This window comes from Falco peregrinus, chromosome 14 (genome assembly GCF_023634155.1).
Source record: "Falco peregrinus isolate bFalPer1 chromosome 14, bFalPer1.pri, whole genome shotgun sequence".
NCBI lineage: Eukaryota > Metazoa > Chordata > Aves > Falconiformes > Falconidae > Falco > Falco peregrinus.
Genome location: NC_073734.1, coordinates 14273294 through 14290372, shown reverse-complemented (window position 1 = coordinate 14290372; position 17079 = coordinate 14273294). Strand labels below are relative to the sequence as shown.

The 17079-nt window shown below is 39.5% G+C and overlaps 1 long non-coding RNA gene across 1 annotated transcript; it reads left to right on the top strand.

Moving 5' to 3' along the window:
* Positions 1–266: 266 nt before the first annotated feature.
* Positions 267–3766, top strand: LOC129785620 (uncharacterized). Its single transcript, XR_008749767.1, has 3 exons — positions 267–369; positions 3101–3192; positions 3454–3766. It is a non-coding gene; the product is annotated as an uncharacterized LOC129785620 (long non-coding RNA).
* Positions 3767–17079: the final 13313 nt, after the last annotated feature.

Genomic DNA, 17079 nt, shown 5'->3' with positions numbered 1-17079 from the left:
ATCATTACTTATGTTTCCCTTAATTTTCCAGCTTGTGGGGGCAAGGACAAAATACATGAGTTGTGGATTCATGAACGAGTCAGGAGGCTCGTTGATGTGTACTCTGTAATTAGAGGCCCAACATGCAAATTGCCCGCAAATACAACTGGACTTGTGCTGAGCTAAATAGTAGTACCATGCAGTCTCAATTTTGGCAAAAATATTTTCAGTTTAGAAAGGCAGAGGTTTTTATAATTAAATATGTTGCCTTTGTATATTCAGTGGCTGTTTATATGACACCAGCCTTGGACTCGCTCTTGTATGGCTTAATGCAAAACATGCAAAATACGTGCCAAAAGACCTTGGTCGGGTGGCTCCAGCATGAACCAGGTATACCAGTGCTCTGGCCTGAACCTGCTTAATGGTTTTCACATGACATTCTCATGTGTTATGAGTTGAAAGTAAAGCTTTGTCTTGAATCAGTCTAATAAAACACTTTCCATTCGTAATAGAAAAGACCATAGTTCTGGGCTTTTATGAAAGCCATAAAAATTAACTTTGGATGAATAAACAAAATACCTTTTTATGTGTGTAATTGGAAAAGAATTTTGTGTTCTAGCAGCTTTTCATGCTTTATCCTAGTGGTGGCAAATTCCCTGAGGTGAGAGAGAGAGAGAAACAAGTAATCTGACTGCCTGTATACTCACAAATAAAATATGTTTCTCTTTGTTTTCTAGCAGCAGCTACATCACTGGAAAATGTGTTTTAATGAGAAGATTTATTTTTTAAATAAGAGACTAAACTATTGAAATAGTACTGCTTTACAGAGCTGTGGACTGGGCCAAGTGACTTAAAGCCCAGGAACTATATTTTGAGAGGTGTCAGCTTAGATTGTAGCTTTGTTCTCTGCTGCTGCAGCTGCAGGTTTTCTCTTTTGGTGTCTAAAATATTTGACTTGCATGTGTAAGATGTGTACCAGTGGTGGAAAAAGATTATATATTGGCATATTTTATTTGACTTAACCACAGTATATACAGTACCTCTAAGGAGCTGTAGGGTAATAAATTGAAGCTATCCTGGTAAATATATTTTTAATAACTTTTTACCTTAGTTAGTTGCCAAAAACTCCGTAATTTATACCTGTTACTGATTTATAGCTCAATTAGGAGCACAAAGCTAACTTGTTCTTGAGAATCAGCTGCTGAGGTTCTATTAAGGTGCTATAGAAAAATAACACGTGAAGTGATATCTTAACATTAGCATTTATAGAAAAATGATGTGAAATGCTGAAATAAAAAGCCGGTGCCTGACATTTTAAAGAATTCTCAAAGTGGTGGGACTTGCTGCAGAAGATCTTTAACTCCTGTGCTGTTGTGACTAATAATTTTTTTAGGAGTTTCATAACCAGCTTGTTCTGTGAAATTATATCCAGAACTTATCACGGTCATGGTGACTCCACGCTGCTGACTCAATGAAGTTGAGTATCTTAAGTATCACTTAACATGAGAGAATAACTATAATCAAATTGAATCAGACCAAAGGTGCATCTAGCCCAGCGTCTTCTCTATAATCATGGCCAATAGTGCGTGTCTAGGGCAGAACATAAGCATAAGGCAAACACGCAGCAGGATTTTGCCAGAATTCCTTACAGGCCTCTGGTGATTTCCAGCTCAAGGTCCTGAACTCTCATGTACAGACCCGATCAGATTTAATTTTTCATTTCTCCATGTCTGTGAACAGGAAAAAGTGAAGTGACTCCTGCAGGCAGACATGCATATTGGAGACATCTTTATCGTAGGGACAGTTGCCTAAAGAAGGAAAATATTAGAGGTAGTCAAATGTTTAGTGGCTGTTTATTGCAGCAGTGACTATAGGCTTAGAGGAAGATACTTCCCAGTTTGCCTGTGAGCCAGCATTGCTGCCTGCATGTTATCACAAGGATTTGGGTAAAGCATTTGATGAAAACATTGAGTGAAGCCACACTGCCTGTTAACCCCAGTTTGTAAGACTGCCCTTTCACATTTCCTGACGTGCTGTTCTGTGATGTGTCGTGCTTCGACAGGCATGTCCAGTTACACGGTGTCATGTGTGTATAATGTGATGTGATGTATGTGTCATGGAAGGATTTGCCAGAGTGTAATTTATCAGCTCTGAATTTCGACGGGGTGAACCATTTGGAGTTCTGTGGTCTGGATGTTGGAAAAGAAAGATGTTTTCCAGTTATTGCTTTGCTGCTTGTAGAAAATATTGATGGTTTAGTTTGTAAGTAATTTGCAGAAATGATACCTATTACTTGTAGGCTTGTTGTAAGATTTTTGATTGTCTGTTCTTACAAAATAAGCAATGGCATGAAGTGGCCTATTGAGAAGAAAGTGACTTGCCCCCATCGCCCAGCAGATCAGTCCCTTATTCTGCTATTAATATATACAGTCCGGACCACTATGGAGGTAAAACTGGCCTGTGAACTTAGACAGATATCCCATAGGGTGTCACTTAAAAGACAGGAAACACAACCGGGAGCGGCAACAGAGGGAGTAAGAGATGGGCACTGAGCAATGTGGCTCCTTCCCATTTAGGACCTGTGTTGCTCCGCCAGTCAACCTAGCTTATAAGTATACCTGAATTAAAAAAAAAAAAGAAAAGAAAAGAGTTTTTGAAAGCTTGGCTGTGTTTCAGTTCAGAATGAAAACCACAATTCTTCAAGCAGGGAGACAGTTAGCTAGAAAATTGCAAATTTTGTGCCTTCCTGCAGCAAAACAGATTTTTTTTTTTTTTCATCCAAGAGGCTGAAATCTGTAGCCCTAAAATGTGGGGTTCTGTGGGACTAGTGGGAGAAGTGAGTCAGTTTTGGAGATGCTCTTTGACTACTCTGAAAAATGTTATTTCATTAGCTATGCTTGGCTCATGCTCAGAAGTTTACTTTCTTGAAGGTGTTTTCATTTCTCATGTTTTAAATGCACGTTGCCTATCTTGGCAATTTGGGTTTGTTTCATTAGATGGTGAAACCATTACAATTTGGTTTATTTTCAGCTTAACCTTCTATTTCTGTTCCAGTAGGTTAGAAATGGATTAACAAACGTGTATATGTAAAACCTAATTTTTCTATCTTGTTTTTGTTTAGGAGTAATATAGATGTGAACATTAATGCAGCCTGATGTCACAGGAGACCCATGTCCTAAGTGTGATCCCGGTGGTGTGAAGATGGACTTTGCAGTAAGAAATGCATGCATGTAAAAACGTTGTCTAACACTCTACTCCGTGTATATAGCCTTATTGTTCATTGTGAGAACTATTTTAAAAAGAATTACCTTCAGTAAAGGGCAAGGGTTGTTAACACCTGTGAAATAAAACCTACAATGTTAAGGCCTCCTACATGGAATATTCCTTTTTGGCCAAAGAGCCTTTCAGTCCTCAAAGGAGTTGAAATTTACTGTATTTTGAAGGTGTTTATTAATGACTGTGGTCTCTCCTCAGTCTGTACATCTCTCATTGTGGTTAAGGTGGTGAGGTGCACATGTTGCAGGGGGACCTGTGGAACCTGCAGTGCGATCCCTGCAGGTGAGTGCTTTGCTCTGGGTTCCTCTGCATGAGCCTTGTTCCAGGACATTGCCTTCCTAATCCCGGAGATGTAGGATTGCACAGATTGCATGGGCACATGTGTATTAGTGATGTGGTGGTAGTAACTCCCATTTCATGCATTGCAAGGGCCGGCATGCAAGTTATAATGCATTCAGCAGCAACAGAAAAGCCAGCAACTTCTCTGTTTTATGTCATTTGGAAGATAAAGCCTGAGGTGTATGAAACAGGGAGGCATTTGTCTTTTTTTTTTATTTATTTTTTTGCAGCAAGTCTTTTCTTTCCTTCAAAAAACTGTAGTTAAGCTATGATTAAGGTTTAAATATACAAGGATATTTTTAATATTAGTTGGTGAGGTAATCAAGAATTGGCCTTACTGATGTCAATGGCAAAACTCCCACTGACTGTGCTGTAGTCAGGTTTTCATTCAATAAAAAGATAATAAGGAATCTGATTCATAATGAAGGGAGGAAAAGATGAATCAACCCAAGCTGTGTGGGTAGAGTTTTTCTTGTGTTATTCACTGTGCAGTGCCATCAAAACAACAAGGTCTGTCCTTATCTGCTGTAGTATTTATTATTATTCTTTACTTGCATACAACTAAACACAATTAGCCCTCACACTATTCCTTCCGAAGTGTGTGTTGAGCTCTCATTGTCAGTGGAAACTGTTCAGTGCTGAGTTTTTCTAAAAAACTCGTATTATTGTAACACAAGAAGTATTTTGAAACTGTCTGAATTACAGGGTTTTTTTAATGACATAAAGATGGGTTAGGTATTGTTTCTAGTTGATTTTTTTAAACAAATGTGCTTTTATTATCTATACTATATACATTAAAAATCTTTCTCTTTTTCTCCCATGATAGCAAAATGTAATGGTCAAAACTATCCTAAGAGCAAATAACATCACCATTTATACCTATAATATCATTTGACACATCTCGCTGAATGAACATAGTATAACATCATAGCCCAGAAATAATTTATTACAGTGTCCCTAATTATTATGGATTTGGGTTAATATTTGGAAAAATGTGTGATATAAACTATTCAATTAACTTTGTGTATTTATTTCTGATTAATTATATTATATATAGTGCTTTTCTGTTAGAATAAATATTTACTGTCGGTAATAGAAATTATCAAATAACATGTTAAGTCAGTTCTGTTTGGTCTGCCCTAAGTGGCTTTTATTTTCAGTACTAGACTTTTTTTTTAATTAACATTTTAATTTGCATGTCATTTTCAGGCAAAACAGAATCACTGTTTTTTTCTCTGGTATGGGTTATGTTCTTTTGTTCAGTGCTTCTCATGGTCATTTGGGTTGTCTTGATACAATAAGTATGCATTAGTGCCTTATCTTAGTTGAGCAGGGTACCAATCTCCTCTTATTTCCCTAGCTTTAAAGCAGCCCAGACCCAATCCTTGTGCACTATTATCAGTATTAGCTGAGTTCTGAAGTTAGTTCTTCTGTTTTCTAATAGAATGTCCTTTAAAGTGTAAGAGCTGTGTGTCCTTAATCACTGTAACTGCACACACATTTGCGATGAAGGTTGGGATTATGCTGACTGTTCAGGTGCCGTTATTGCATGACATCCTTTTGTCTATGAAAATGTATCCGAGGTATTTCTAGCAAATTCCTTAAATGAAACTAGAAGATGTAAGGTTTGCACATTGAATGACAAAAAAAAAAAAAAAGTGCTTAAGATTTTTACTTCTTGACTCTAACCAGCTGGAAAGAGATACAGGTCTCCATGTCCTACAGTTCTTTTGACTGCCCAGATGAAGGAACAAAGGAACCATTTGGTGAGTTGTTAACTTGGGGCATTTGGTCAAAATGCGTACACTGCCTTGGTTGCCACGGCCAAAATCTGCTCCTGTTCTAAGATGGCAACAACAGGGTGAACTTCGCATGCTCCTTTAATGTTTCCCCATGTGGTCAACTGCCATTTCTTCTGGCAGTCTCCCTGGCTGCAATCTGTGGAAACAGAACCTGGAAGGTTGGGGGAGAATTTGTGAATTAGTAGTTGCAAACACAAATCTGGAATGATGAGAGCCCAAGGCTGCTATGAGTTAGTGTATCTCTTAAAAAGGTGCTAGTATGACCTGTAACACTGTAGTTTAGATGCAGTGGTCCTAATTCCGTGGTACATGACTAGAAATAAGAGGATTTAGTCACTTCTTTCAGTACCATCTTGATGAATCTCTGACTTAATAATTTTTGAATTATTTCACATAAATTGATTATGCAGCTGCTGCTGGTTTCCATACTTAAGCAACTCTGAGCACAGGGCCCTCAGGAGAGCATAAAAATAGATTTTGGGGCTGTCTTGGCACCACTGGCTTTAGGTCTGCTCGACGCTGATCACAGCTAACTGGGCTGCAGCGCTCTCCGTTGGTGCTGTATGATCTGAAACTGATCCAGGTCTTTGCACTGTGTCTGTTCTTCCCTGTGAAGAACTTCAGGAAGAATATTCAGTAATGACCACTGGAGTGACAATTGTCCATGAGGAAGACAGCACACTTTTAGTGTTTTATTCTGAAACAATGTTATATTGTGGCAATATTAACATTGTGAATGCTTGCAGATCAAGATATAGGTATAGTTTTATACATATTTATACATATACATGTAGTGTTTTTTGCATTAACTTTTTGTCCTCTGGACGTTACAGAACCTTGCAGAAATTCTAACGAGCCCTTCTGTGCTGGAATGCATCAAGCAAATTGCCCGCAAATACAGCTGGACTTGTGCTGAGCTAAATGTGGGCACTGCAGTGAGTAATTGTTTCCAACTGGGATCACTGTGCTTTCAGTAAATCTGTAGACATGGGATGAAATATTTAAAATTGCTTGGCAGTTAAATATTTGCTAGTGTGCCTCACTTTTGAGAAATAGAAAACCTTTGTGATTCATACCTCTGTATCATGGCAATCAATGGGCACTGCTTTGCCATTAAGTTCAGTGAATGTAGGATTGAGAACAGATGAACTAATCAGAGTACAAAAGTTTTTTGTGATAGGGAAGATGAGAAGAACTGAATTTGTGATTCCTACACCTATAGCTGTGGAAATGGGTCAGTGTCATGTTGGCTAATGAAAAAATGGTGTTGAATATTATCTCTTTGGTTCAATTTTTTTTCCAAGCTAGTACAATGCCATTTTTATGGTCATAACTACCACTATTTTTTTTCAGTAAGACCAGAAGAGCATTGCATAAGTAAAGACAAAAAAATAACACTTATAGTAATTACTGTTACTTATGAAAGTTGACTAGTTCCTATAGCAGAATAATATTTTAAAATGCGTAGGTTTTCCTAAATTGCATGAGAATTACACGTGAGCTGCTGTATTTTTAGTACTCAACAACATGAATGCATAAAAATGTTTTTGTTCATTTGTTCCAAGATGGTCTGTGAATAATGATAGGTTCATAAAAGCTAATTATAGTGAACTCCCAAAGCAACTGGTTGGTTGATTTAGCAACTGAAAAATCAACACAACCTGTCTATAAATGATTCTGACAAAGTGAATACAAATATTAAGTATAAATAAATACTTTTTCTTTTATTCAAACAGGTTTTAAAGCCCATTTAATCTTCTCAGCACCTCCCCAGACATGGACAAACCAAATAATGTGCTGCCATGGGAAAAAGTGCTATGACAAAGGATATTTGAACACTGAGCATTGTAAATGCATATGCCAATCTGGGTATCATGGGAATTTCTGTGGTATGTATATTGCATTACCCTGAACTCCTCTCATAGCTGTAAAAGATCAAAGTACTTTTCTGTTAGCTACTTTTAATTTAGAATTTGTGACCCTGCTGGTTTTGTCTACCAGCTTGACTGCTTTCTGGTTAAGAGAATTCATAAACGTGTAATGTATAAATATAGAGAAACCCATGTATAAATTGGTTTTCATTACTGTTGCCTGTTGCAGTATTCTCCCTGCCTCCCAACCCACTCCCCCCGGTCCCTTTGGAACATCTGTTTACTTTTGAGGTTTCCCATACTGAGAACTCTGTACAGAAAGTATTTGTTTAGGAAAGGTAAAATTACCTTCATATAATTCTGATTTTAAGTAGGTACCATTTTGTAACATTTTCCATCTGCCTGCTGCGCCAGATACTGGTGGATATTATCTTAAGTCGTCCTATTGCATTTTTTTTAAAATTGTATTTCCTTATTTCTGTTAAAATATATGATTAATTTAGTTGGCTTCTCTATCTGGCACTTTAATCTTCCACTCAATTAAGGAAATAACTGGAATGTTTTGACAGCCGTGTAAATATTCTGGAAGGGATGACATCTCGGGGCAGTAGTGCATGCAACCATGCTACTGTTGCCCTCAAGGATAAATAAACAAATGTCAGCTCAGGGGAGTACCATTGATCCCGTGTGAGAGGTTGATGCATATGAAAGAGGATCTCGGATGACTACCTTCAGAAAAAGGGAAGTGCAAGGGCAGGAATTTTCTCACATTTTCCATTACTTTCTCTTTCAATTTTTGACAAGTATTTCACTGCCTCTGTTTGGCATCATATTTACATACGATGTTTTATTATAACAACGTGTACAGTTGCATAGTCTAGGTCTTAAGTTGTGTGAAGGATTTCTCAAAAATCTCTTGAAAGCTTTGTGAAAACAAGTACCTGTCCTTTCTTAACACAATTTTGATCCTCTAAATCACTGAAGTAGTCTCATACTAGCTTTTTTTTTTCCCCCTTTTGTTTTTTTTTCCTTCTTCTTTTCTCTCTGGGCACACTTATATACTATATGTGTGTAAATCCACAGGGCTGTTGTCTTGTTCATTCAGCTACTTTCTTATGATGTGGTCCTTATATAACTGTTGCAGTATTTTTTTTTTTTTTTCCTTCACATTCGTCAGCCCATTTACTACAGGCTCTCCTTTTACTTACATGCTTGGGTCAGAATATACAACTGCACAGACTGAGTCATAGTTGAAAGGTATATTGGATTACAGGGTTTTCTTTATGCAAAAGAAAATCTGACTTTTCATGGTTTTAAGCTCTGTTGACAGTTGAAACAGCTTCAATTCTTCTGCAGATCTCTGACATTAGTTTTGTTCCATGGTTTATGCTTATCCCCTTTTCTTCATCTCTTTAAGTAAGACTGTCTGAATTAGCATGCTTATTTGTCAACATGTTATTAGGTTTTATATTAATCAGATAAAAGTTCACTTGCATGCTTCAGACAGCTTTTGCTTTTCAAGTACAAGAGGTTTTGTACACTGTTCATTACTGAAAAATAGCCTAAGCAGTGAGGAACAGAGATGAAATCATTACACCTTCAGGGCAGGTATAATTTCTTACCTGTAGCTACTAGCCCACCATCCCTGATGGCGTGCCACCGCTCTGTTCAGGACACTGTTTACAGAGTAAATACCCCTTCTTGCTGTTGCTGCTAAAGGTAGAATCACTGAGGTGCCAGAGAGTCAGTGTGTGTTTATTCCATGTGACACAGCAAAGAGAACAGAGCTCTCTGTATCATGGAAGCATACCTCATGACTTAGGAGCGATGGACTCGACGTGTCCTGTATCCCTTTCATGGGAAGCACTCAGTCTGTGGAATGATCTGACGTTCACGTGTGAGCACATGATGATATTTCTGTTTCCTGGTGCTTTGAACTTGATTTGACTTAGTTAAATGAGCTGAACAGGTTATTGTTCTGATGAGCCAATACACTGTCATCCTTATGTTCTTGTTAATGCGATACTATGAGTGTGGCATTATTATCCCTGTGAAAAAATAGAGAGATGTCTGTAGGTGAGCTTATGCGTTCCTTTATATCCTGTCTTATTCTTCCTGTGGAACAGCCTCACTGGCACGTAGTTCCAAGTTTTTGCTGTGTTTTCTATCTGTGCATGTTAAGGAGAGCTTTGCAATCATTTGGGAAATAAGCTGTAATTTGCTCTTTTATGAACCCAAAAATCGCTGTGCTATGAATATGTATTGAGAACTTAGAGAAAGAAATATGGAAGAGTTGTTAGTAATAATGATTTTAGCTGATTCCAAGGACACTCTCCTACTGCAAAATCATTAAGACTTTAAAACTGTGTGGGGTTTTGCAATGAATAAGCGCAATGCTTTATGCAGAATGGGCGTAATAGAAATTTATACTCAAAAGCATGCCACTAGAACTTTAAAAATATAACTGTAGTAGAGAAATAAGGGAAATTAAGCCATGAATTAGTGTTAGCAATGACCCCTGGGACAGGTGGAACTCAAGTTACATTCTCTAGGATCAAATAAAGCCTCTTAGGAAGTGTCTGGGTCAAGTTTTGATGAAAAAGAGTAGCCATAGCAGCTACCTTTTAGGTATTGGTAACGCGGGGGGGGGGGGGGGGGAAGGAAAATTATGTAATTGTCAATGAAACACAGAAGCCTGGTTATCCTTACCCTCTTGTGCTTTTCCTGCTGAACTGGTAATTGGATGCAAGTGAAATGGCAGTTTATAATAAGTATACTGGATAGTATAGACTATAATTATATTTGATTTACAGTGGAATTGCTACAGTGCTCAGAGTCCAGTTCAGAATTGTACTGTGGGTATTGCAGTGATTTTTATCCCAGTGCTTGTAGGTGAAATGGCAGAGCATCAGCTCTGAGTTACTTGCTGCACCGTTCCTCACACGTCAGCTTGCTGAACGTCATGTGCTGGCTAATTTATATCAATCTTGAGTCTTTGCACAGGTTTCTCAGCCATAAGAATGGATGGAATACAGCTCAAAAATTATTAGTGTTCCCAGCCAATGGGTAATGTTACACCAGAGAGCATTTTCTAGTCTGGTAGTGGGAGCACTACACAAGGTAGTGTGACAAGGGAGCTACTCTGCAGCCTCTCCATCTGTGTTGCAGTTGTTTCCAGCCCTTCTTCACACAGTACAAAAGCCAGTCACTGAATTCGTTTGAAGGCGTCTGTTAAGTCCTAATTATATGTTTTGCTTTTCCATGCATGCTCAATTTCAGATATGCCTGATAGAAATTAAATAAGGTGTTGCATGCTATCCTTTTTTTTTTTAAAAAAAAAACCAAAACCCACACAACAGAATTGGAGGATGGAATCACATTGCTGAGCAACCTCATGGCTATTTTCATTTGTTCTGATAACAATGTGCATACTGAGCAAAGAAAACATTTGTTCTCTCCCTAGGAGATAATTTTAATGCACATTCACTGTGTTCATCCGGTGACTTAGAGAAGCTTTCATGTTTCTAATTCCAATCTGTTTGATCTCCTACTTAAATTCTAAAATAAATCTGTAGTAATTCATGCAGCTAATGTATGTTTGGCTAAGAATGCATTGATTGTTTCATTTTCTTCTCTAGAAATGAAGAGAGCAATAAAGACAGCTTCAGGCCTTACTGAGCCCATTATTTCCCTGAATTTCTGTATGTGAAGGGGAATCTGAAAACACATTCATGCACCTGCAACATGATTCAGCCTTACTTTGGCATTGCTCTTCTATCATTTGCAAGAGGAAGAGACTCACTTCTAAGTTACTTTAGCTCTTATTCACCGAAGATTTTGTATGTCAAGGAGAATAGTAAATCCTTTTATGACTCCAGCTACCAGAGAGAGTAAGCCCCTAACGTTACCAAAGCATAAAAGGTTTTACCATAAACTAAATTAAATCATCTAAACTGAGCTTATCAATAGATATGAAGGAACAGGCAGAAAAGAGAAATCAATTTAGCATCTTAGTAGATCAGGGGACTCACTACTGTCTTGCAGTGCTTTTTGAGTACATAGATAATAAACACTAGCATCACCACAGTTTAAATCAATCCAAATACAGTTATTAAATGATAAAGTCACTGGGGAGGTAGGAGGCTATTTAAACACCACACCACACCTTTTACTGTGGAGTCACAAGTGAATAAATTTGTAGGAACTCATTGTACTTGTGTAACCTGCAGAACCTCTGCGCAATGTAGCGGGACTGGGAAGGTGCTCGGAGGATCCCAGGAACCACCAGAGCTGGGGGACATGCTGCAGGCAATACAGCGGGTGTGTGTATCGGCAGGTGCTAGACAGGAGCTGGCATAAAACAGCACCATGAGGTTATAATTTTAAAACTGAATCACACTGAAAATCGTTAAAGGCAAAAAGAAGAAAGAAATAAAACAGTGCTGGTCTTGGCCTGGCTGTTTCTCTTTCAGGTGTCCAGAATGACTTGCTGTCCAGTGGAGCTGGCTGATAAACGGTTTTGATAAGGAACCCTGATAAGCTTCCCCAAATTATTTCTGTAAGGATTAGAAATTAAGACAATTCTAATCCTCTTCTGTAATTACGCTGCGTGTTTCAAAACTCTGATCTCAATAACACTGTTAAATAAAAACCAGACCTCGTTTAGTTAACGGAGCAGGTTATGTAGACCTTCAGATTCGTTAAGAGAGCTAAGTTATAAGTATAAAAAAATTAGGATGCAATTAATGCTGCCTTGATAGTAGTTACAAAGACAACTGAACCCTTTCAAGACAGAATGATTTTATTTTACTTTTCAAGCAATTACCCTAATGTAATTGCTACTCATAATCTGGCCTGCTTGATACAAATTCGGGATTTCATTGAACATTCAGAGTGTCACAGAGGAATACCACAACTTTGCGCTCCCTTTGGAAAAATGCCTATACATTGGTGATCTTATTATAGTATTTCTCCATCAAACAATTTGTACTCGCTTTCCTGTAACACCAAGTTGCTTTTATTTATTCCCATCACATTTCATAAAATGAATGTGAATTACAACAGGGTTTTTTTCAGCCCTTCGTAGAATACATGAATAACAATTTCCTAAAGAAGAGAGTAAGGAAAATAGTTCACCGTGAAGTTTAGTAATGATCTATAATGGATCAAGACAGGAATAGCATTAAAGTCAGTGCAGTAAAGTACCCTTGAGAATTTTCTTCCCTTTCGGGGAGAGCGTAGTTGTCACTAAGTGTAAACCTTACTAAATCCAGCCAGATAGTGTTGTATGGTGGTGCAATCTGAACCCTTGTAAAAATAAAACTAGTAGTAAATTGTGAGGTTGAGAAAATAATGCATATTATCACACCTAATGTTTTCTAACCAACTTTCCTATAAAGCCAAGTTTCAAAAGAGAACAGTGATCATTAAAATATATGGGATTGCAGGCTTGCTTATCTATACAACTCTGTATGTGCTATGTTTGTATTGAAACCAATTTGTGGTGAAAAAGAGATAAATGCATAGAAAACACTTGTGGAACAGGTAAAATTATAGTCTCAGTTTAAAGAAATCTCAACCAAATTAATCCAAAGAAAGAGATGCTTATAAAAGGAGCATAAGCTTTCATGAGTTACAAAAATTAGATACAGAGGGGACTGGTGTGGAAAATGTAATAAAATTATTATGTAGTCAGACTAAGACACAGGTTACATGGACAGGATGAGGTTCCAAGTTACTTTAACATTTTTAGTACTAATATTGATGAAGTCCGTAATCTTGTTGTCAACACTGCTGTATCATTTTATGTCTTCAACTTTTTACTGCATTTAAAAAAACTAGCTTGTAATATCCTTTGATTGCACTCAGTAAAACTTTATCAGAACTTTATTTTGGTGGTGTCACATGGCTTTTTTGTGATGCAGTTCTGTCAAAAGCATCAAAATGAATGAACATGCCTATAGCTCCATCATATATAAAGTATAACTTCTGCTAATGAAATTTTCTAGAGCCCTCTCTGTATCCCATGTTCTGAAATGGGGTATGAAGGCTTGATGCTTGGCTTGCAACAATGGTTTAACTTGCTGCAACTCTTCTAAAGTTATCTTAAACTTTATCTGTATTCAGAATGATCTGCAAATCATTCTGAAGTAGAGCACCAGGAATGGGTTCTGCTGGTTGTGCTTTCAAGGTGTTTGTGTGGATGTTGCAATATGACCATGAACTCCCCTATGCCGGTAGATGCTTGAGCTTATGTATATGTAATTTCATCTATAATTTTCTAATCTGTACATATATTTCTGTGAACACAAAAGTGTGTGACTAAAACTCAGGGCTCAGAAATTTAAGTTAGACTTAAATGAACACTGAAGTGTAATTCTAAACTGAGTGGGTTTTATCTTAACAAGTTAGTAACATGGATAGAACCTGCTAAAAAAGAATGTGCATCTGTTGCTTTGCTTTCAGTCCTGTACAGTCTACTGTTTCAGTGAGATACAAGGATATTATTTAATGGAAATGAGAGATGCACTTTACTCATAATTATCATAAAAAGGGTTAATGTGGAATGCAGAAGTGACTAGATACATTATTTTATTACAATAATAGAGTCACTGAGGAAAAACTCTTTTATGATACATTTCATTATTGCTGTTACAGACCCATAATTTGAAGATTACTGCTCAAAAACCCAGATGAAATGATTTTACAATCATGGGCCCATTAAAGGTTTAAGAATTGACTGGTTAGATTAGGAATCCTAGATATATAGAACGAGCTGGGTTGGACGGGACCTTAAAGATCACCTAGTTCCAGCCCCCCACCACGGGCAGGGACACCTTCCACTGGAGCAGGTTGCTCAAAGCCCCATCCAGCCTGGCCTTGGACACTGCCAGGGACGGGGCATCCACAGCTCCTCCGGGCAGCCTCTTCCAGTGTCTCACCACCCTCACAGTGAAGAATTTCTTCCTAATATCTAATCCAAATCTACACTCTTTCAGTTCAAAGCCATTCCCCCTTGTCCTAGCGCTACGTGCTCTCGTAAAGTGCCCCTCTCCTGCTTTCTTGTCAGCCCCTTTAGGTGCTGGAAGCTGCTCTAAGGTGCCCCCGGAGCCTTCTCTTCCCCAGGCTGAACAACCCCAACTCTCTCAGCCTGTCTGCACAGGAGAGCTGCTCCAGCCCTCCGGTCATCTTTGTGGCCTCCTCTGGACTCGCTCCAACAGGCCCGTGTCCTTCTGATGTTGGGGGCCCCAGAGCTGAACCCAGCACTGCAGGTGGGGTCTCATGAGAGCAGAGCAGAGGGGGACAATGAATCCCCTCCCTCGACCTGCTGACCACGCTTCTCTTGCTGCAGCCCAGGGTGCTGTTGGCTTTCTGGGCTGCAAATGTACGTTGCTGGGCCATGCTGAGCTTCTCCTCAGCCAGCACCCCGAAGTCCTTCTCCTCAGGGCTGCTCTCAATCCACTCTCAGCCTGTGTTTGTGCTTGGGACTGCCCCGACTCACATGCAGGACCTTGCAGTTGACCTTGTTGAGCTTCATGAGGTTTGCACAGGCTCACCTGTCAAGGTCCCTCTGGACGGCATCCCTGCCCTCCAGCACATTGACTGCACCAGGCAGCTTGGTGTCGTCAGCAAACCTGCCAGGGGTGCACTTGATCCCACTGTCCATGTCATCAACAAAAATGTTAAACAGCACTGGTCCGAATACTGACCCCTGAGGAATGACACTTGTCACCAGTCTTCATGTGCACATCAATCCAAAGAAGAATTTAGTTGTGGAAAATGTTGTGGGATTTATTATGCTACTTAAAACCTGCACAGATACATGTACTTGTAAAGCAGGCTGCATCTGCAGAACAGCCAGGTCACCTCTGTGCTGCGTGCGGGGCCCTCTCACCTACAGGTAAACTTGGTTTGTATTGATCCACTTATTATTTCTGCATCTTTAGCATAGCAGAAGTATTTATTTTAAAATCCAGTTCTCTCATCCCAAGTAGACAGGACGTGATCCTCAGGCCAATCATCCATTAGGCATCCATTAAGATCCAGAGTGATAGACAAATGTGAATTGCAATTATTATAATTCCATCAACGGGCTGTTAAGATAAGGCACAAGTCTGTAGCTCAGTGAGGATAAGGATCACCTGAGCCCCCGAGATACTACTGTAGCCACACTTTATATTGTTGAAATAAAAAGGCCTAAAGTAATATCTTGGTGTGCTGACAGATGTCCTTTGGTGAACTGTGGTGTTTCCAGGCATTAAAGCCCTTAGCCCTCTGTTTCACCGCTCCGCCAGTGTTTTTCATTATCAAATAAGAATCAGCAAAAGGGAAGCTGAGTCTGTGCTTCAGCTTCCATGTGCTTCCTACATCCAACACTATCTGCTTCCCGTAGATGCTCCAGACAGCATCTGTCATTGCTGTTGCCCTAAAAGAGTTTCAGCCTGGCCTGGTATTTTCTCATCTCTTTCTTTCTTACCTCATGTTCCCTTTCCCATGTTATAATTTGGTCTTTTTCTCTATTTCCCTGGCCAAATCTGACTCTGAAACTTTCTGCTGAGTGGATTAATTTTAAACAAGATCTAGTGCCATGAGCATAGCTCTGTGGAATGGTTTTATTGTAGACACATTTGAAAGTATTTGTTTAACTGAGCTATGTGCTTAAAATTGCACTCATGAGCTAACAGGAAAATGAGGATCATAGTTCTAATTAATATATTTAAACTGCACGACACCCCAGGCAAATTAAGCATGCTTCTCTGTCATATTTTAACCATACAAACAGACGTTTAGAGTTGTGCTGCTGTTTTCCTCGATGGGGCATGCAGTATTTAACAAATATCCGAAATACCTGTCCGAATGTGTACCGGGGTGTGCGTCAAAGGGGCCTTTGGTATGAGAGCCCTGGTGATGTACCCAGCCGGGCACGTCACCCGTCAGGGGCTGGGGAAGCCCAGCTCCCCTCACAGCCCCTCACTTCCCTCCCCACGGCCGCTTTTGTAATCACACAAGCTCATTAGCATTCTTGCACATGCTTATTTTTAACCCGGTTTGGGGCAGTACTTGATTTAAACCTGACTCTTTAGATGACAATCAGAAGTTTGAAACAGCGCAAAGCTTTCCGTACAGCACAGCAACTGTAATTTATGTTGTCGCATCTCTTCGGGGGGTGTGTGCTGCTTGAAGGCGATGTGCACTGTTAGCACACGCCTCAGCTCTATCTCAGCATCTCGGTTCCTCTTCCTGAAATCTCTTTTCCGATTCCTGCCCAGGAACGCTGGCCTTTCAATACGATCACTCCACCAGGTCTAGTCGGAGCGAGGAGCTGAGCCTGGGGCCGGCTGATGAGGGAATCACAGAGCCCCGTTTTGTGTAACTGAATTGCACCCACAGCCGGCACGTGTGGGTCCGAGTGGGGTGTGGGGGTGCGTGTGCGCGTGTGATTAGCACGGTTACACCTCGATGGTGGATGGCAACCCCTTAAACCTGGATTTTGTTTGGGAATTGCATCCCTTTCGTAGGAAACTGGGTACAATAATGTATGTTATTGATCGTTTTGTGATGGTGGTTTTACCAATCAATATTTAATTTGGCGATCGGAGAGTTTCTGTTGTACATACCCACAGGCTGCACATCTGGTATCTCTTGTGATACTGCCCCAGGTCGCAAAGATGCAATTTTTTTTAAGCACGTCGGGAAATATTTCTGTATTTATATGAAACACATCAAGACCTCATCTTCGTCTTGGAGGGTTAAGCTGCGCCCAGCAGCACAGCCCTGTTTGTGCAGCGTAGGAACCGGAGCTGCCCCGAGCG